This window comes from Alexandromys fortis, unplaced genomic scaffold (genome assembly GCF_014885135.2).
Source record: "Alexandromys fortis isolate MF-2015 unplaced genomic scaffold, M_Fortis_MF-2015_v1.1 scaffold_134, whole genome shotgun sequence".
Taxonomy (NCBI): domain Eukaryota; kingdom Metazoa; phylum Chordata; class Mammalia; order Rodentia; family Cricetidae; genus Alexandromys; species Alexandromys fortis.
Window position 1 is genome coordinate 4,448,951 of NW_026068007.1, and position 20,926 is coordinate 4,469,876.

The window sequence follows — 20,926 nt, forward strand, 5'->3', positions numbered from 1 at the left end:
AAAAAAAAAAAAAAAAAAAGAAAACCCGATGATGTTGGGAATCCGTGCCATGTCACTTCTGACCAAGCGTGTTTGAAATATTAAAGTTGACCATCTCCATGTCTCACTTTATTAAGGGGGAACGTGTCATTGTCACCAGTGACTCCATCTTGCTTTGTCCTGTTCCCTTTCTCATTCTTAGACTATGACCTTGGGGAGATAGGGCTGTGCCCTTCTCTAGGTTACTCCTTACTGTATAAAATGGTGGCTTTCAGACTGGGTCTTGCCCATGGCGGCTCCATTTTACAAGCAAATGATTGATGCCTGTGCACATAGACATGCTTTCCGTCCAGCGCCACCCATAAAGGAAAGTCAGATAAATACCTTATTCCTAAAAGTGAAAAGACATCACTGATAGACACATCATAATCAATTAGACACATGAGGACATATCATAACCATATCTGCTCTGGATAGTTTTATGTCAACTTGATACAAGCTAAAGTTATCTGAAAGGAGGCGGCCTCAATTAAGAAAATGTCTCTATACGATCCAACTGTAGGGCATTTTATTAATTAGTGGTTGATGGCCGAGGGTCCAGCCCAGCCCAGTCTAATGTGGGTGGTCCCACCCCTGGGCTGGTGGTCATGTGCTCTACAAGAAAGCAATGGAGCAAGTCAGTAAGCAGCACCCTTCCATGGCCTGTGCTTAGATCCTTCAGGTCCTGCCCTGTTTGAATTTTGGTTCTAGTTTCCTTCAGTGTTGGACTACAGTGTGGAAGTGTAAACCAAATAAATTCTTTTTAGTCATGGTGTCTCACCACAGCAATAGAAACTCGAAATAAGACAACATCTGAAAAATCAGACCTGATAAAAAATTTAAATATCCCAAACTGAAGAAGGAACCACATCCTCACCTGGACCCAAAAGAAGAAAACACCTGTAACAGGCTTTTATTTGGTGGGGGGCACCAACCAGCCCCCAAATCATGACACAGAAACTTGTTAGCTATGAATGCTTGGCCTTGTCCTGTTCTCACTTCTACCTAGTTCTTACAATTTAAATTAACTTGTTTCTCTGTATCTATGTTTGGCCTAGGAGCTTTTAACCTTTCTTTCCGTGTGTCTTACTTTCCTGCTGTCTCCATTTCTGGCTAGTTGGCGGCTGCCTGTCTTCTGACCCCTGGTGAATCCTTCTCTTTCAGCCTCCTCTTCTCTCCTCCTCTCTGAACCACATTTCTCCTCCTAGTTATTCTGTCTGCCCAACAGCCCTGCCACGCCCTCCTCTGCCTAGCTACTGGCCATTCAGCCTTTGTTAGACTAATCAGGTGCCTTTAGGCCAGCAAGGTGAAACAGCAACACATCTTTACATAATTAAACCAATGCAGCATAAACAAATGTAACACATCTTCACATAGTTATTCTTCGACATAAACAAATGTAACACACCTTCACATAATGTAATGCATCTTACATAGTTGAAATACTATCCCACAACACAACCTAACACAACAATATTATGCCCACCGCCAACCTCACCACAGACTCCCATGCGTGTATCAAGAGACCAACAAGGAGAGAACTGATTGTCCCCTGTGCTTCAGCTGTCACATGCTTCTGTTCCTACCCATGTAGTCCAGTCATCCTGACTCTGTCCCTCCCCTCCCATCCCCATCCCATGGTCCTGACTTTACCCCCTGCAGCTCCACTCAATCCTGAACCTGGCTAAGCCCTGTTTGTCTGCAGCTCTCCAGCTGGCTCCTTAATATCTTATCTGGACAACTGCATCTGAACCAATCTTTACCTCTGTGCTGAGTGAAGCTTTTGTGTGTGGATTTGTTAATCCTTATATGACCATTCCATAACACATATCACATATAAGTACACACATGATACAAGTATCTTTTTCTGATATTCCCTAACATACACACATACATCACATATATGCAAGTGTGCATGCACACATACACACATGCACATATATACTGTCTGATATGTAATATAAGATCTGAGAGTAAAATTAGTAAAGGATATTGGAATAAAAGAACTCATATTTGCTAGTGACCCCTTATCAGAAATAATTGGAAGTCTTTGGCAAATTGTAGCCAAAGAAACTGATATAAGATTGTGAATTCATCATTATTCAATAAATACTGATATTGTAGAGAGATACATCCACCTACATTTCTGACAGCATATTCATGGCAAGGTAGTGTTTGTTAAAAAAAATCGAATGAGAAAGCAGGCCTTTAGCAAAGTAATCTGAAATCTGAAATACACATGTTTTATCAATCTAGTCAAAATACTTGGTGATATAAATAGAATTCATCAACTGTGCCAGAGACTGGAGAACAGACACTAAGCTTGCTCTGTTGAACCAGGGTCTATGGCACAGTGTAACATTTCACTGTTCAGGTGACACCTGACCCCTGGGCTAAAATGAGAGAAGCCTCCACTCCAGGTAGATGAAGAGTCAGAGGTAAGAGGGCTGGGCAGGCACATGGTCTCATCTGTGAGGGGACCCAACTCATAATGTTTGTTTAGGTAAATTAATTGAAAATTAAAGCAGAACAGAAAGAAGCAAACCTCACTCAGATCACATCCCACAGATCCCAGCCTTGTGAACAGGTCCCTGTGATCTGACTCAGCTCAGCCCCAAAGCCAAGTGTGTCCAGGCAAGCATGGCAGTTTCAAGAAGGACCATTGCTGTAAGCACTATTAAAATGTTAACAGGGATCAGTGAGGAGTCTCCTTTTGTGCCTGATGCTCTCTAGTCTGAAAGCCAGACTTGTGTGACTTTATCCCCCTCCCAGTGACCACACAAGCTCAAGGCAGTTGAAGATTGCTTTGACAGCAAAGACTTCAGCTCAGTAGGGGAACCAACTTTAGGTTTCAACTGCCGTGAAGAGACACTATGAGTACGGCAACTCTTAAAAAAGGCAACCGTTTAATTGGGGCTGGCTTACAGTTTCAGAGGTTTAACCCATTACCATCATGACATGGCATGGCAGCTTTCAGGCAGACATGGTGTTGGAGAGAAGAATTGACAGTTCTACATCTTGATTTGAAAGCTGGCCCAACTTGAGCTTCTAAAAATTCAAAACCCACCTTCGTGACACACTTCCTCCAGCAAGGACACACCTCCAACAAGGTCACCCTGCTTAATAGTGCTACTCCCTGTGAACCAAGCATTCAAACATGACTCTGTGCTTGCCAAACCTATTCTAACCTCCACAGTCACAGTTCAAATGGCCTTGCTGTTCTATCTCTCTCTGCCTGGAGGACATGTGATGCATCAGATAAAGAAAACCCACTGGCCTGAAGCTCCTAAAATGAATGTTTCCTGGCCTATGACACTAGACTCGGCTGGCCACAGAAAAGGTGTTTGCTATCATTCCAGAAGTGGTGTGAGACCCCAAACTCACTGTCTCAGATTGAATGGCAGGCACAATGCTTGGAAGACAGAAATTTGAGTGTCTCTAGGTGACTACCTGGATCCTCACCTTGTCCTGCTATGCTAGATGTAGCAGCAGCTGTGTTAGGAGGGACCTGCGAGGTCTCTAAGGACACGACACTCCTGAGCTCTGGGATGTGCCATGTGCAGTTCAGCCTTGGACCCCGAGTCCAGGTTTGAACTCTCAGTCCTCACTGCTGACTCCACGGGACCTGTTCTCCAAGGCAATCCAGACTTCAACTTAATAGCTTCACCAGTGGCCTCTCTACTTGGCCTTCATTCAGGGACATTCCTGACACATGCCTTGCTTTAGTGTCTTTATTTCATAACTCCTTTCTTTATCCTTAACTCTAAACCCAGATCAAATGACCAAAGCTGCCAAGTTCTGATGTTTCGGGATTGGAACAGTGCTCCCTCATTCAGTTATATCTTCACCTGTTTTCTGTCTTTCTTTCACTGTCTGTTTGACTGTCCTGAAATGTGCTTGGTAGACCAGGCTGGTCTCAAACTCAGAGATCTGCCAGCCTCTGCCTTCCCAGTACTGGGATTAGAGGCATGAACCACCATACCAACCTCTAATCTTTTCTTTAGATTTTTTTTCCCCACAGGTTGGAAATTTAGCTGGCCGGGATCTTGCCCTGAGGCCACCATTCCCCTTCTTCCATTTCTTAATCAAATTACCTCCCTGAACACAGAGCTTAGTTCCTTTCTATTTACTGATGCTTGTGTTCTCCTCAAAATTTACATTTTGTAACTTACCCTCCTCTGCTTGCTCCTTTGCACTGTTAAATCTTCAATGGAATTGCCACTAACATCCACACAAGGGTCTACACTAGGCTGTTTTGAGATTCCTTCTGCCAACAGATTTAACGCAAAACTCTCCACTTTAGCCTCAGGTAGACACTTCCTAAAGGGCAAAAGGCAGCCAGTTTCATCACCAAAATATCAAAAGAATGAACTCTAGGCAACATGGCAAAATTTTTGTCCTCTGATACCTGCAGACTGAGCCCCCCACAGTTCATCAAATCACACTCAGCACCACTGTTTTCCATGCCCCTACTGGTATGGACCATAAAGCAGTGCTTAAACCATTCCACTGTTTTCATAATTCAAATATCAAAGTCCAGATTCTTCCCCCAAAACACGTGGTTAGGCCTATCACAGCAGTATCTCAGTCCCTGGTACCAACTCTGTCTTATTTAGGGTTTCTGCTGTTATGAAGAGATACCATGACTATGGCATCTCTTAAGAAGAAAGCATTTAAATGAGGGTGGCTCGCTTACATTTCAGAGGTTCAGTCCATCATGATCGTGAAGGGGAGCATGGTGGCATGCAGGCAGATGTGGTGCTGCAGAGGAGAGCCCTTACTCTCATGTGGTGCAGGCAATGGGAAGTCGACTGTCACACTGAGGGAAGCTTGAGAAAAATATACTTCAAAGCCCACCCCCACAGTGACACACTTCCTCCAAAAAGACTACACTTCATCCAACAAGGCCATACCTCCTAATAGTGCCACTTACTTGGCGGGCCATTTCCTTTCAAATCACCACAGTAACTAAGGATGTCTCTCTAATCAAGAGGACAGGTGAACTACCAGGTGGGCCATTGAATAATTGTAGTTTAAAATAAAATATCATTTTTAATGTTAGCATATCTCCTTGTGGCAATGATTAACTCTATGGCTTTTGTTGATCAAGTCAATTCACTTTTTACAAAAATCTTTTTCTTATCCAAAAATAATTCCCTTTCCTTGTGTCTGTGTTTTCACACATGTAACACTCCATGTATCATTCTCACATTGTTTCCTTTCTGTTTTCCTTTCTTTCCTAAAATTTTTCACATTTTGTGGGACTCTTCTCTGAATGTCTGGAAAGCCTGGACACGGCCACATCTGACCACTTCCTTTCACTTACAAATGTAGCTGGAAGATGGTGTCAAAGGTTAGAGTGCGATTAATTAATTGTCTCAGCACCTCAAGTCAATTATCTAGGGATGTTGTACAGTTTGTATAGGTCGCGTGTGTCTAAGGTCAAGGGGAAGTAACTAATTTGTTACATTTGCTTACATCCAGTGAATTAAAAGGAATCAGCACTAAATTTACATGTACAGCTTTATGTAGAAGGGCATTTGTATTAACACCTTTTGGGAAAACCTTATCATGGGAACATGTACATATTTGCATTACATATATCACAGCATGTGTAAAGGTAGATAAAAAGCCCATCAAATCACAGGCACAGCAAGCAGCACATAAGCAGTTACTTAGAACAACTACAGAAACTCTAAAAGGAAACTCAAACACATATAGACGACGGTTTCTTCAAAGTGCTTCCATAGTGCACATTCAAACCCCAGTCAGGAAGACCTCACCCTAAGCACCATGGGGACACAGCTTTATCTCTCCTCTGAGTTCCCTGCAGGGAGTTCCCCAGCCAGTGTGTGCTGAAGGAGCACTGGGTAGTGGTTGTCTCAGACTGCAGGTCACTCAGGCTGCACAGCGGCCTCAGACAGTCTCTTGAGGTGTATAAATGCAACTGACTAGTGGCTGAGGTATTACAAGAATGAGTGGATGAAGGCTACAATTGAGGAGCTCACTGAAGTCGGCAGGTGGGGGCACAGGCCTTTAATCCCAGAACTCTGAATGCAGAGGCAATTGAGTCTCTGTGAATTTGAGGCCAGCCTTGTCTACAGAGTGTGTTCAAGGACAGCCTGGGATACACAATAAAACTCCGAGAGAGAGAGAGAGAGAGAGAGAGAGAGAGAGAGAGAGAGAGAGGAGTACTCGAAGGTGGAGATACAGCAGATAGGAAGAGAGGAGGTGGGGTGTAGAGCTGGATAGCCATGGCCAGAGAAATACTAGAAGGCTCCCTAGGAGGGCAGCAGGAAGCTGGAGGCATCAAAGGTGGGGAGTGGGGGTGTGGCTGTAGCTGACCCCACAAAAGCATGCACACTGCAGCCTGGATAACTTGCCTCTGGTTGCAGTCCCTGTGGGCATTTCCTTTATCTTCTGTCCACATTTGCTGACCAAGGTCTCCAAGAACAGAGCCAGCGAGTACCTTCTTAAGTAACCCTGGGCTCCTGGCACTGTGGATGCAGAAGCTTGGAGTCCCTGCCTTCAAATGCCTTCCCACAGCCTGAGTGCTCCCTGGGATATGAGTCACTGGAGTGGCAACATTGCCATCCTCAGGGAGTAGGCACCAGCCTTCAGGGACCCTGGAGTGGCTCTGAAAGGATCTGGGCAAACCAATGAGAACTAGGAACTGATTTTAGCTATATTAAAGAGAAACTAAAACCCACAGCCCAAATTTCAAAGACTTTCTGTGGGTGGGGTCATTGATAAGAGTGACTAAGACTTTCCCTTAGTTTTTGACAGCCCAAGTTGCTTCTACAGCAGCCATGTCTGGAGAAGAAACCACGGCACTAGGTACAGCCACCAAGGTCACTCATTGCCACCTATTTCTGTCCTTGCTGATGAGCAGGATGTGTCCCAGGTTAGCTGATGAGCTCACAGGATCAGATTGTAGTGGGGGTGGGGATGAGGGTTGGAGTAACAGGGCAGAAGACAGCCTGGGAATTCAGCTTCTCTGAACTCCTTCCAGAAGAGCCCAGGTTTCAAGTTCCTTCTTGTCCTCACCCCAGCCCTTCCCCACTGTCCCCAGACTAGCTCTCAGGCATTCTCTGTGCTCTTAGCGTTTGAATTTCTCAGTGTGCTTTAACAGAAGATCACAGCACATGCAATCAGCAGCTGCTCCACACATCTCACCCCTCTCCGAACCAAATTTGTCTTTGATGGAAAAGTTCACCCCATAGCCCAGGCTAGCCTTGTCTTCCCTCTGTATTCCAAGCTGGCCTTGAACTACAAACTTGAACTCAAATGCAGGAACTGAGGGCCTGTCCCACCAAACCAAGGTTTACAGCCCACTCACTTGGTTTATTGTTGAGTGACCCCTCAGGTCACGTCTCTTCCCTGCCTTGCCTCACTAATCCACTGAGAACAGGTTTAAGCCCCGCCTTCACTAGCTGTCAACACTCACACACCCTTGACTGAGGATACTCTCCTCCAGCAAACCCACCCCTTCTCACTACAGGACCCAAAGCAGAGGGTGGGGCTCCATTTCCACTGTTTGGGTCAGTTAAATGGCACAGAGTAGGAACACATGGAGGCTTCTGCCCTTGCACCCCAGGCCCATCTAGTTCACCACCTGGACAGGCAGCATCAGATAATGGTATTCATTTAGGCAGCAATCAGGTTTTCTGTAAATGTCAGGTACTAAATATTTCCAAACTGGGAAGCCATACAATAGCTTCCTCTACATCAAATACTCAAAGAGGAACAGGAGACCAGATTCAGCCTCTGACCTATCCTTCTGACCCCAGATTAAACCATATGCAATATCACAATATTGGTGCCCATCCCCCACAGCACCTCCCCCAAGTGAAGTCAGAGGTTCCTGTTTCAGAGAAAAGAGTGACTCCTGTGCTTCCTGTGGCTTCTGGAGACCTGGAGGTGACAGGAAGAGGGACTAATGTTTGTGACCCACTACTCTCTCCTGTGCTGTCCTGTGGGTTCTTTGTCACATATCCCATGGGGACATGAACACTGAAGTTTGTGACCCACAACTCTCTCCTCTGCTGTCCTGTGGGTTCTTTGTCACATAACCCATGGGGACATGAGGTAGTGGATTATTGGGGACCTAGTCTCTGACCCATGTTCCACCTCTACGGGAAGGTGTGTTAGGTGTATTATCCAGGGAACAAGTAGGAGAAAAAGGTCTCCTACTGTGGAAGCCCTGGCCACCCAATTGACTCACTCACTGTGCCACTGTCCTGATTTCCTTCTGAGGCTCATCTCTGCATACTGGACCTGTCTACCTAATGTGCAACCTACCTTGTAGGAGAAAAGCCCAGCTCAAGAGGGTCCCTGAGGCCTTGCAATCACTGACACCCTATGACCAGAGGCCCCTCTCCCAGGGTTCAGTGTGATGCTAAAAGCTACTTTGGATGATGCATGTTGGTGTCTGGGTTACCTGAGCATCCTGAGCTCTTGCTGCTCTTCCAGAGAAACAGAGTTCAGTTCCCAGCATTCATGCCAAGCAACACACGACAACCTGAATCTCTATTTCCAAGGAATCTGAGGCTGCTGTCTGAACTCAGCAGGTGCACACATGCATGGGGACATACTCATACACAGGCACACAGATGAACACATCAGTTTGTGAAATTAAAGTTGAAAAAAATAAACAAATAACATATGTTTGTATATTGCCCTGTGTCACCTGCTTGGGTCTGACCATAAGGGTCCATATTATGATTTTCCAAATAGGACCTTCCCTGTGCCATACCCAGCACCTGTCCTAGTATAGATGCCTCAGAAGGATAAACTGGCATGGATCATTGGCACTATAGAACTCTATCTGTCTGCCTGTTCTCTCTCTCTCTCTCTCTCTCTCTCTCTCTCTCTGTGTGTGTGTGCGCGCGCGTGTGTGTGCATGTGTGTGTGCATGTGTGTTTGTTGCATCTCCCTGGATAGGATTATTACATCCCAATTATGAGAGAGATAGCCAGGTATTGTTGTAGAAAGCAAGGGCAATGTGACCGTTCCTAACAGTTTCCTATCTATGCCAAGTTGTAGCTTTTCTCCAGGAAGCCTCTGCCATGCATCCATATCACAAATTAGAGACCAGAAAAAATTGAATCCACCTTATTCCCTGTGTGAAGAAACATTACCAAGGTCTGTCACTAAACTGGAGCTAGGCCTGCAGCCCTCAGGCTCCATTGATCCTCCTGCTTGTATGTCCCGTGTCCCTGAATTTACAGGCACACCCACCCCTGCAAAATTTTTGCTTGGAAGGTTAGGAAATCAAATTCAGGTCCCCATGCTTGCACAGCAGGTCCTCTTACCAGCTGAGCCATATTCCAGACCCCAAATTGAAGTCTGTTGATCTGTCAGCCCAATATGTAGCTTCAGCTCAGACACCAAGAATGGTCAACAATCGTATGAAACAAGCTTCCTAAAGCCTCACTTGTACAATCTCCTGCCATGCTCCTTGCAGAGAAAGACCCTTGTCTTGTGTCTACTTAGTGCTCCTGAATGGTTTTTGAGAGATATTTGCCCACTGTACTCAGTCTCTCACAGTCCTGCCATGTTAGATGTAATTGGAATGGTGGTGATTTTTATTTAAGGGGATGTATTTATCACAGTTGAGTGGGATTTAATTATCATTGTGGCTGCACTCCTTTTTCTGTGTTGTCACTGATGGGAAGAAATCACAGCCAACTGTTCTAACTCAGCAAATAAAACAAGAATGAGATGAAGTGAAATAAGAATTAGCATGCTCTAGATTCTCTCACAGAAAGGATGAAGTATGACATGTCTGTCTGCAGACAGGAATGTGAAGGACCACCCCAAGTTCAGATCTAGCACCTCCTGGGTGGATCACACCCCTCTCCCAGAGCCCACTTGTCACGCTCAGCCTCAGTGAAGCTCAAGATTGCCACGTCATCCTCGTTCCCACAGCCCAGCCTCTAAAGTCTGTTTCTCTGGCAATGGTCTCATAGTTTGAGCCTGTTAGTGTCACAGCAGAAGTAGGAGAAACGTCTAGAAACTGTGATGTGCTGCTCCACAGCAGGGTGACCAGAAGGACCCAGGTCCACAGTTTACCCAGTACAGAGGGATTTTCAGTATATTGCAAAGGCGCTTAATAAAGTCATTTCTCAATGCAGTTTATCAACGTTGCCCGAGGATGCTTAAATTTCAGTTTTCTTTACCTAATGTATATGTGAGTAGCACAAATGAGTACGTGTTGAGTTGGGTTCACCTAAAAGCTTTTAAGAATTTGTCTATGGGGGCTGGAGTAATGGTATGTCTGTTAGCAATACTTACTGCTCTTGCAGAAGACCTAGGCTCAATTCCCAGCACCCACATGGCAGTTCACAACCACATGGAACTCCAGTTCCAGGGGCTTCAATGCCCTCTTCTTGGCATTTCAAAATGTCTCTCTGTATCATGAGTGCTGTAGGAGTTACTATGTGTTACTTTCATTGGTTAAATAAAGAAGCTGCCTTGGCCTTTTGATAGGCCAGCCCTCAGGTGGGTGGAGTAGACAGAACAGAATGCTGGGAGAAAGAAAGCAGAGTCAGGCAGACGCCATGGCTCTCCTCTCTGAGACGGACACTGGTTAAGCTCATGCCGGTAAGCCATAGTCAAGTGGCAGTACAAATTATTAGAAATGGGTTAGATCAATATGTGAGAGTTAGCCAATAAGGTTTTGCAGATAATGGGCCAGGCAGTGTTTAAATGAATACAATTTGTATGTTGTTATTCCGGGGCTAAGCTAGCCGTGTGGGAGCTGGGCAGGACGAAAAAGCAGGCCTACTTGCCGCATCACTACACATGAGTTCTCCAGAACCCATGTATAATGCGCAAAACAATCCCACAGCAGTTTGGATTCAAAGGGTTATTTATTTGAGGGGAAAAACTCACAGAACACCATCCTACAGGACAGCCAGGAAAGGAGTCTAGTCACTGGAGCAAGAGAGCGAGAATAATTCAGATCACAAATGGGGATTAATTAGGATTTAGAGGATACTGGGAACTTAGTTCTCCCAGTGCAGCCAAGTCATGGTGAGAATCCTGGGTGCAGCTAGTAGAATTTTAATTTTCTGTTACATTTAGTTGTACTTTTTGTCCAATGTTTAAGAGCATAAAGATGGTCCATAGATTCATTTTCTTCTTGGCGGTTGCCTCAAACGCCCCGAGTCTGACCATTTTGTCAGACCAATTGTAAGCACAGAACTAAAAAACAAACAATACTAGTGTAACTAAGTTTTAAGTTTTAAGCTGAGGGGATGATGGCCAATTTGCAGTGAAGTGATAATGTATTCTAGGTAACTATGAGGTGATTGTTTTTGTATTTTATTCACAGATATGCTTAAATTTTGCTGTTTTAAGTTTGTTTTCCATAAAAGTTAAACACTCACTTAAGTACTGAATTATGAACAGGAGAGGAGCAAGTCGTCCATACAAAGAATGACCAATAAGGAAATTTTATCAGAACCGGCTTACATGCTTATGTACAGAATATTGACATGTTGGGAGGCTATTCTTCCATCCCCTATGGCAGAATTTTCCACATATATCGGTTATTGATTGTTTAAAATAGGAATGGAGAATGAAAAAAAAAGTTCTTCAGCATCAGGATTTAAAGGAAGGGAGAAAAAGCAGTCATTTTTGGGTTTCAAGACAGGGTTTCTCTGTAGATTTGGAGCCTGTCCTGGAACTCACTCTGTAGACCAGAGTTAGCCTATACCTCACGGAGATCTGCCTGCTTCTGCTTCCCAAGTCCTGGGATTAAAGGCGTGCACCACCACTGCTCAGCTATAAAAAAGGAGGCTTTTAAGCCAAGTATAATAATTTAATGTCCTTGAGGAATTACAGTAGCAGCAGGGAGCCCGGGCTGGAGAGCCCCCACTGTTTTCATAGTCACACTTATACCCTAAGATTGTGCAACAGTCTATTTATTCGTTGTCTTGTGTGAGTCGTAAAAATGGGACTCGTCGGGCTGGAGAGATGGCTCAGTGGTTAAGAGCATTGCTTGCTCTTCCAAAGGTCATGAGTTCAATTCCCAGCAACCACATGGTGGCTCACAACCATCTGTAAAGAGGTCTGGTGCCCTCTTCTGGCCTGCAGACATACACACAGATAGAATACTGTATACATAATAAATAAATATTTTTAAAAAAATGGGACTCGTCAAACTGGGCAGTGTGTGCACGCCTTTAATCCCAGCACTTGGGAGGCAGAGGAAGGCAAATATCTGAGTTGGAGGCCAGCCTGGTCTTGAGTGAGTTCCAGGACAGCCAGGGCTACACAGAGAAACCTTGTCTTGAGAAAAAAATATTGGAGGAGTTCATACTGGAAAGTCCCTTTATCCCTTAGTTACATTGTTTTTTGTACTAGAAGTTGGGCCTGGTTTAGTTTCTCCCAAGATGAGGTCAATGCTCCCAGGAGGGGTGGGAATGAGGAGATAAAACTAAGTGCTGGGGTAGGCTAGCCCTAGGGCGCAGGCAATGGAGGAACATCTCCCAGTCAGTTGTGACAGACAGGGCAAGCAGCCCTCCTTTGGCAGGGTGCCCTGGGGAACCTACTAGATCCTACTTGGGGGAGGGGTTGGGAGGACGACTTTGAGCTTTCCTTCCTTTGAGGGAGCCTGCAGGCAAGCAAGCAAGGCAGCAAGGAAGCAAGAGCAGCGAACAAGCAAACAAGCAAGGCAGTGAGGGCAAGGAGGGCAGCAAGAGAGCTAGGAGGAAACCGCCCCAAGACCGGAGTTAAGTTTCCACACTTCTGTTTTCAGGCTTGCGACCCAGCAAGAGTCTCAGGGTGGTGGGAAGGACCTCAGTTTTCTTCTGAAAGGCCAGCATCTGAAGGGGAGGAGCATCGAAGGGGGGGGGGCGAGAGAGGTGAATAAGTGGAGTGGGCGTGGCATGTGGTAAGTAGAGAGGGTCTGGGCGTGGTTGTGTATAAACTATACTAAGTCTAACTGTAACCGGCCTTGATACCTTGAAACCAGCTCCTGGAAACGATCTCATCCGGTCTCACTGGTTTCAGATTCTTTTGTCCACGGTCCCTGAAGGAACAGCTGCTGGTGAGGTGAAGAGGCCACGGGGTATGGGAGCCCAGGACAACAGTGTCCTCACCTCTCGGTTCACATTGCGCCCTTCGTGCAAGAAAGAAGGGCAGCGAACTGGGATCAAGGCTGCGCAGGGAGGGGAGTAGCCACTGGGAAGAGGAAGGGAGCAGAGGGGGCGCGAGGAGGGGAGCGAGGAGCACGAAAAAGGGAGCGGGGAGGCGCGGGCCCAGGGAGGGGAGCGGCCATCGCAAAGAGGAGAGCGGGACAGCGAGAGGAGGGGAGCGGCCATCGCAAAGAGGAGACAGGGGCAGCGCAGGCAGGCTCGGGGAGAGAAGGAGGCACAGTGAAGAAGGGAGCGGGTCAGCTCCGCCCTGGGAGGAGAACGAGAGCAGTGCCGAGAGAGGAGCAGTCAGTGCGAAGAGGGGTGTGGGGCAGCGAGGGCACCTGGAGGGAGGCAGTGTAGGGGGAGGAGCAAGGAGTGGACTTTGAGAAGAGGGGAGGGAGGCGGCGTGGGGTGGGGGAGGAGCCAACGTCCGGAAGAGGGGAGGGAGGCTGCTTAGGAACTGGGAGAGGAGCAAGGCAGCACCCTTAAAGGAAAGGGTGGAGGATGAGGGGGCAGCGCCAGCAAGGGGAGAGGAGGACGGGGAGGGCCTGGGTTTAGGGCCTCTTGATCTCTGCTTTGCTGTCCAGTGAATCACTTGGATCCCATGGGCATCGAGGACACTCCTTGAAACCTGAGGTGACAGCTTATTTGAGAACTAACCTTGGTCCCTTACTCTAGATGAGTTACCTGGGGAACAGGAGGTGTTCTGTCAGACAAGAGTTCTGTCCCTCCCTGCTAGGCAGCTTTCAACACACAGTGGCCTGTTATGTCCCTACAGTGATGCCTCACTTCTGGATATCTTCTCTGACTGTGAAAGAGCGCATCACATGATGTCTGTCTGAAGCTTGGGGGGTTTTCTGATAGCCCAGGACCAGGCTGCTCTCTCCCAGGGCTCAGGACCATGCCAGGAGACAATGAAATGGAGCCTATTTTCCCTGCTGCAGGTGAGTCAGCCTGGGTTCTGCCCAAGCAAGGTGATTCTCCAATTAGACACTGCCATGAACTCCACACAGGGCCATTTCCTAGAACTGACACCTCCGGCTGACAAATTGTCCTGGGTCATAGGGCCCTAGAGGCAGGTCCAGCTATGCTCTTCCTGGATGTTTTTTTCCTCTGGCTGCTTTCACGCTATAGAGCGAGAGCTTAGCAGGTGTAATAGAAAACAACTGTCCTGTGAAGAAGCCTTCAGCATTGTCATAGTAGTGGGATTGGTTACTTTTCTATTGCTGTGATAAATACCAAGGCCACAGTAACATACAGAAGAAAGGGGTTTGAGGGAATTTATAGCATCCACAGACAGCATGGACTCTGCACTCTTCCCCTGAAAATGTTTGCTGTTCCATCCACTCTTGATCCGTACTCTTCCACTACCAGAATGAACCAGCCTAGATTTTCTGTGTCCTGTGCTGTGGGCTCTTCTCTGACCAGTTCCAAGAAGCCATCCCTGGAGCACTGCAGTACATCCAGAGGATGAATCTTGTCTGTTGTTCTAGTCTCAGTCTTTTGCTGTGACAAACACTCTACCAAAAGCAACTTGTGAGAAACATGGTCTTGTTCAGTGTTCTATTGCTGTGAAGAGCCACCATGACCATGGCAACTCTTAAAAAGAAAGCCTTGATTTGGGGATTTCACAGGTTTAGTCCATTATCCTCGTGATGATGAGCCTGGTGGTACCCAGGCAGATATGGTAGCTGAGAGTTCTACATCATGATCCAAAGGCAGCAAGAAGATACAGACTGTGGGCTTGAAATGGGCTTTTTAAACCTCAAAGCCTACCCCCGATGACACACTTCTTTCAATAAGGTAACACCTCTTCAAAGTGGGATCCCAAACCTAATCTCTCTTAGAAATTGCCAATCCATGATGACCAAGCATTCAAATATATGGGAGACATTCTTATTCAAACCTCCACAACTCTGACCTTGTGTAATTTTCATCCCTGGGCATCTGCCAAGGCCTGCAGCACATGCAACTGAGAGGCTGCTGACCCCAGAATGGGTCTGTCTGAGAAGGGCTTGGGTGGTCTGTACTCAAAACCCCCTTCATTTGTCAGGGGTCATGGGACATTGAGGTACAAGTTAAGCGGTGACTTGTAGACTTCTCTGTTGGTGTACGGGGCTAATTGCTTTCAGACTCATAGTCTGGAGCTTTGATTCTCACTGCAAAACCTTCCCAGACAGAAACCTTCAGCTGCCCATGAACTGTCCCATCAACTGCCACAAGCCACAGAGAAAAAGAGAGAACAATGGAGCCAAATGAAGAGTTCCTCAACCAGGTCACCAAAATGTTGTCCAAGGAGGACGAGCCAAAGACATAGTAGTAAAAACATTTACTAAAGCAGACACACCAATTATCAAGAATCTCTTAAAGACAAGCAAAAAAGGGTATAAGAGAACCCTGTGTTCCAGCCATGACATGGGGGCTGCACTGCTGAACTCTGCACAAAAGCAGGCCTGTCAGCCTTCCCTTCAGGGAGTGAGAGAGGCTCGCAAGTCTCCAGACTATTCCCTGAGAATATTTCTGCAATTAATGGTGCTGTGGAGTGGAAGAGACAGATTTCCTGTGTTCTGCACCTCCACTCTAGACTGCAGGCCTGCTCAGTGACTGGCTTTGTAAAGTTCGTCCTTCCCTCCATTTCTACAGAGCGACTTTTACACAGCCAGCATCCACACACTCAGGATAACAACAGCTGTGCAGACAAAGCCTGCCACACTATTCCACTGTCTGCTGCTATCAAACCAAGACATGATCGCACAAACCGAATAGGCCTTATGAAAACTGAAGTTGTACCAGAGACGTTCACACACACACACACACACACACACACACACACACACTCTCTCTCTCTCTCTCTCTCTCTCTCTCTCTCTNACACACACACACACTCTCTCTCTCTCTCTCTCTCTCTCTCTCTCTCTCTCTCTCTCTCTCTCCCCAGAAAGGGAACCTCTGACAGAACAGAGTACCAACACCACGAAGATCCATCTTGGGGGACCACAGGGTTTTCTTTGGGGTTGCTAACAGGGGTGTGGTGAGGAGTTACTTACAGGAGCTGGGATGGATTCACAGCAGCTGCATCCCTGCAGAGCCCACATCAGCTCAGGCTGTGACTCAGAGGACAGCATAGCAGAAACTGCACAGTTTGCAGGTCTTGGACAGGTCTGGGGTCTTCTCTGAAGCTGGTCAGGGTCCCCTTCTACAGCCTGGGTAAGTCCCTCTAAACTTCGGAGTTCCTCTTTCTCAATTACAGGAAGTGCTTATTTCCTGGTCTAAGAAGCCTAGCCCTTATGCTTTAGCTATAAAAGGAAAAACTGAAAGTAACCAGTGACCTTTCCACCAAGGCAGAGGACGTTCCCCCACAGACAGATTAAAACAAGCCCAAAGTGTCGACTCTGCAGAGGACCCATGTTATTTGATTTCCAGTCCCTCCTTTGTTTATAATAAGTGAGATTGTCCTTTGGGTACAAAGTGACAACAGCAAACAGCTTATTTATGCTTTAAGCTGTCTTCTGCTTTCTTAGGAAGGCCTTCATCCCCCAAACCACTCCACAGTTTAGCACCACTGTCTCCAACCAATGAAAAAAGCAGAAAGTAGACCAGGGATGTGAACTACAATTAATAAAAGCTCGGAGAGAGTTTAATTTGAAGATCTGAAAAACAAGCAGCTAGCCTCTGGCTCTTACCTCGACCTCAGTCCAAAATGGCAATCCTGCGTCCAGGAATCTCAGAAAGAGACTGTGTCTGAGAACTGTCTCTTCCAGTCTTATAATCCGTTCTAGGGCTGGGATTAAAGGTGTGCACCACTGGGATTAAAGGCATGCACAGACCGATTTCTACAGCAACTAGTGTGGCCACTGGGATTAGAGGTGTGTGTTACCACTGCTTGGCTGTAAGGCTGACCAGTGGGGCAGTTTTACTTTCGCAACCCCTAGGCAAGCTTTATTTATTAAAATACAACTGAAAAGCCACTACGGGGATGTGTCCATAAATATTGATTTCAATCATCTGGTATCATTCGGAAGTCATGTGGTTCTCCAGAGTAACCTGGGAGCTTCAGACATTCAAATCTGAGAACAAAACCAAGTACTGTTACCTGATGTATGAGCACACTACACAGGGCATTCTGCTCTAGACCAGTGCTTCTCAACTGTGGGACCCTCACCCCGTATTCTCAAAGGAGTAAGAAGAAATTTTTTAGCAGAATGTTTCCCACGAAGATAGTGGCCTTCCCCTCTCCCACCCGGGAGATTTGAGCACAAGGTCACTTAGCCAGCCAGCCACCTGATGATAAAGAAGCAGGATATAAGAGCACAAAAGATCTTGCACTTGTGCCAAAAGCAGCTTCAAAAACCTTCTTTGTAGTTACACCTTTAAAAGCTTACCCCGCAGAGGAGATATATCTCTTCTCTCTAACTTGCTGCAGAGGGGTTTTGGAGACAGGGGTTCCAAACATGTTTGCATTATGCTAATTACACCTTGCTTATTACATTCTGGGCCTCTCTGGTAGTCTCTCTCTGGGGGTCATAATCTGGGTACAACATCAACCTTCCTAATGCTTTAACCCTTTAATACAATTCCTCATGTTGTGGTTACCCCCAACTATAAAATTTGATTCATTGCTAATTTATGATTGTAATTTTGCTACACTTATGAATTATAATGTAAATATCTGATATGCAGAATAACTGATGTGTGATCCCCAAAGGGGTCTTGACCCACAGGTTGAGGATCAGTTCAATCGTGCAGAATGTTAATGTCTGACTGCAATATAAGTTATATTGTATGAAAATTGTTTTTAAAAAATAGAGCCTCTCACTCAAGTCTTACATAGCAGACACTTCCTTCAGAGTAATTTGTAAATCAAGTGGCATGCTTAGGAAGGACCTTTTTTTGGGGGGGGGGAGAGTGTCAATTTTCAATTACCGGACCATGACTATTATGAGGACTAACACAAGAAAAGTTTGTGGGTTTATGTTGTTGTTGTTGTTGTTTTGTTTTTTGAGACAGGGTTGCTTTGGAGCCGGTCCTGGAATTATCTCTTGTAGACCAGACTGGCCTCCCGAGTGATGGGCTTAAAGGGGTGTGCCACTATAAAAGTTCATTTTTGGGTCACCAAATAGAGTTTAAAGAATATAAAGTATAGACTATTGCGGAATATTAGTTAAAGATATATTACATTCTTATATGCTGTGGACTGTTTAATGATGCAAAGATGTGTTGGATTCTTTTATGCTGCATTTGTTTAACTCTGTGAAACTGCCTAAAACACTTGATTGGTTTAATAAAGAGGTGAACGGTTAATAACTAATCACGAGAGAGAAATTGGTGGGGCTGGCAGGAGAAGAAAATAAATGAGAGAGAAAAGAAGAAAGACAAGGAGAAAGGACACAAGGTGCCAGCCACACAACTCAGCCAGCAATGGAGTAGGAAGTAAAGAAAAGAATAGAGAATAGAAAAGGTAAAAGTCCATAGGCAAAAGGTAAATAGGATAGTTCAAGAAAAACTGGGAAGGAAGAAGCCAAGCTAATGCTGTGCATCCAGAAGAAAGAATAAATCTCCATGTATTTATTTGGGAGCCAGGTGATGATCCTACAAAGAACAAAGAATAAAAAAGTCATGCTATAAAATAAAAAATAAAATAATAAAAATGCTACCTGACAACCATAGCAATAAATACAAAATCAATAGCAGGAAGTTTTGTTTGAAACCTCCACCATTTTAGTGTTGAAGAACATGCTTTCATATAGCTACGTGTTAAATAGGGAATTCATAGGAAAACTAGGATATATTTTAAAATGAGAAAAAAATTAACGCCAAGTTTTAAAAACACAATGAATGTTAAAATAACCAAGCTAGTTAAGGATAAAACAATATTTTATTTATTAAAAGGGGAAAATTCATGAAACAGGAAATGAAAAAATCCAAGCACAGCAATGTCCTGTGAAAAAAAGTCACAGAGAGAGAGAGTGCACCTGGAGGTGCTCATGTTTTGCTCTGGGTCCCATGGAAGCCACGCCCTAATAAGAGCCAACTCTTAAAGATGATTGGCTGACCAGGTTCTCCATCATCTCCCCCTTTTGTCTAAACAAGAGTGATCCAAACCCAATTCAAAACTACATACAATAGGAATAGATATCAAGTATAAAATAAGAAACAACATAAGCAATATTAAGCAAAGTATACATGACAAATGTTTCAATAAAATTCTATTTCAATGAGTCTAAATCTTGCATCGGAAATAAGCTTGGCTAAATCATAAGAGGAAAGTAACTATGACTATCTAATCTTCAACTCCATCAAAGGCCTAAGAAGGGAAAACTATTATTGGAGTGGATAGGAAGTGCAATCAAGCAGCTTCCAAAGTGATCAGAATGACAGAAACAATTAGCTACCTAAGCAATCACCCAAAGTCTCATTTGCAACATCAAAGCAACCAACTTTGGCTAAGGCCTAGCATAACTGACAGACCATTTTCAGAGGCAGAAAAAATTTCAGAACTGTCTTAACCTGTCTTGGCAAGGTTTGACAGTCTTTTTCCTTGTGTCCTGCTTATCCATTCCTGGATGCCATGTACTTTGTCAGTGGTTGAGGCATGGGCAGTTCCTTGCCCAAAGGCCAAATGTGCCAAGAAGAAAACAAACTCCGAGTGGAGTGTCTTTGGTACTCAACATTCTCTCAGGAATAGATTGGTGCTGTCAGGAGCAATCATGTCTCATGTCAACAGAACCCTAAGTCATTTAAATGCCATATTCTATAGATCCTTGAAGTGGTCGAAGATTACCTATCTAAGCAGAATACAATCTTTATGTATCTAAAGAACCTAATCAATCTGACTGTATGTATAACAAACATGAACAACTTAATTAATACCTGTATAACTTAAAGACTAAGGCTTCATGTCAGGATATTAAATAATCTGTAAACACTTGTGCAACAAATGAGGATAATGACCTTAAAATGTAAACAATGTGTATCTTGTTCAAAGGTAAGAATAATATATAATACAATATGAAAATAAAGGTTGTATCAATATACAAAATGTCCTAAACAGAGGTAGAAACATGCATGTATATAATCTGACATAATAACTTCTCATAGGTGCACAAATATTGTAAGCAGAAATAACAAATATAATCTGTATCAATATATAAACACTATACCAATGTAAGTTATCCATAAATAATAACTCACAAATATTCACTCTATTACCCACTATTATTATCCTTTTTTTAAACAAATATAGTTTTCACCCCAATCCTCTACCTAATTCAAGTAATAATCAATAACCCCTAAACAGTGCTCCCAACACTGAGGACAAACTTCTTTGGGAGAGGGGGCATTGTTCTCTATAATTGCTTCCTGCTGTCATGGGTGTGATGTTCTCTTTATGGGATCCTGTAAAAGTAAAGTGATGGTTAAGTTTCAAGATTACTGCCTAGTATAGTTGCAAACGATTTCTGAGCAGTGGATAGGGTTTTTCCAAAAGTTCTTATTTGGAGGTCTGGCCAAAATGTTATGAGAAGGTGCACCATTTCAGCAGCTGGCACCCCAAAATCAGTCTTAGAGTAGTGCTATCAACATCACGATGTCATATCAATCAGGTGGAATTGTTGATGTGGGGCCCCATCTTCTTCCTGGAAACTTCAAAGGTTACTGCAGGAAAAGGATCTGTAGGAAAGTCTATTGTTCATCGTGGAAAACTTAAACATTATTCATAGAGACATACTTCAATAAAGAATATGATATAGACAAAATAGACATAA

At 44.8% G+C, this 20,926-nt stretch overlaps 1 protein-coding gene across 1 annotated transcript in view; it reads right to left on the reverse strand.

Annotated features, from left to right (window-relative positions):
- Positions 1–17,478, reverse strand: part of LOC126513305 (UL16-binding protein 1-like) — a 56,073-nt gene extending 38,595 nt beyond the window's left edge. The window contains exons 1-2 of the mRNA XM_050161603.1: positions 16,847–17,478; positions 16,211–16,459 (exon numbers count right to left, since the gene is read on the reverse strand). The gene's annotated coding sequence lies outside the window, so the exon portion shown is untranslated. The remainder of the gene's footprint in view (positions 1–16,210; positions 16,460–16,846) is intronic.
- Between the last annotated feature and the right edge of the window lie 3,448 nt (positions 17,479–20,926).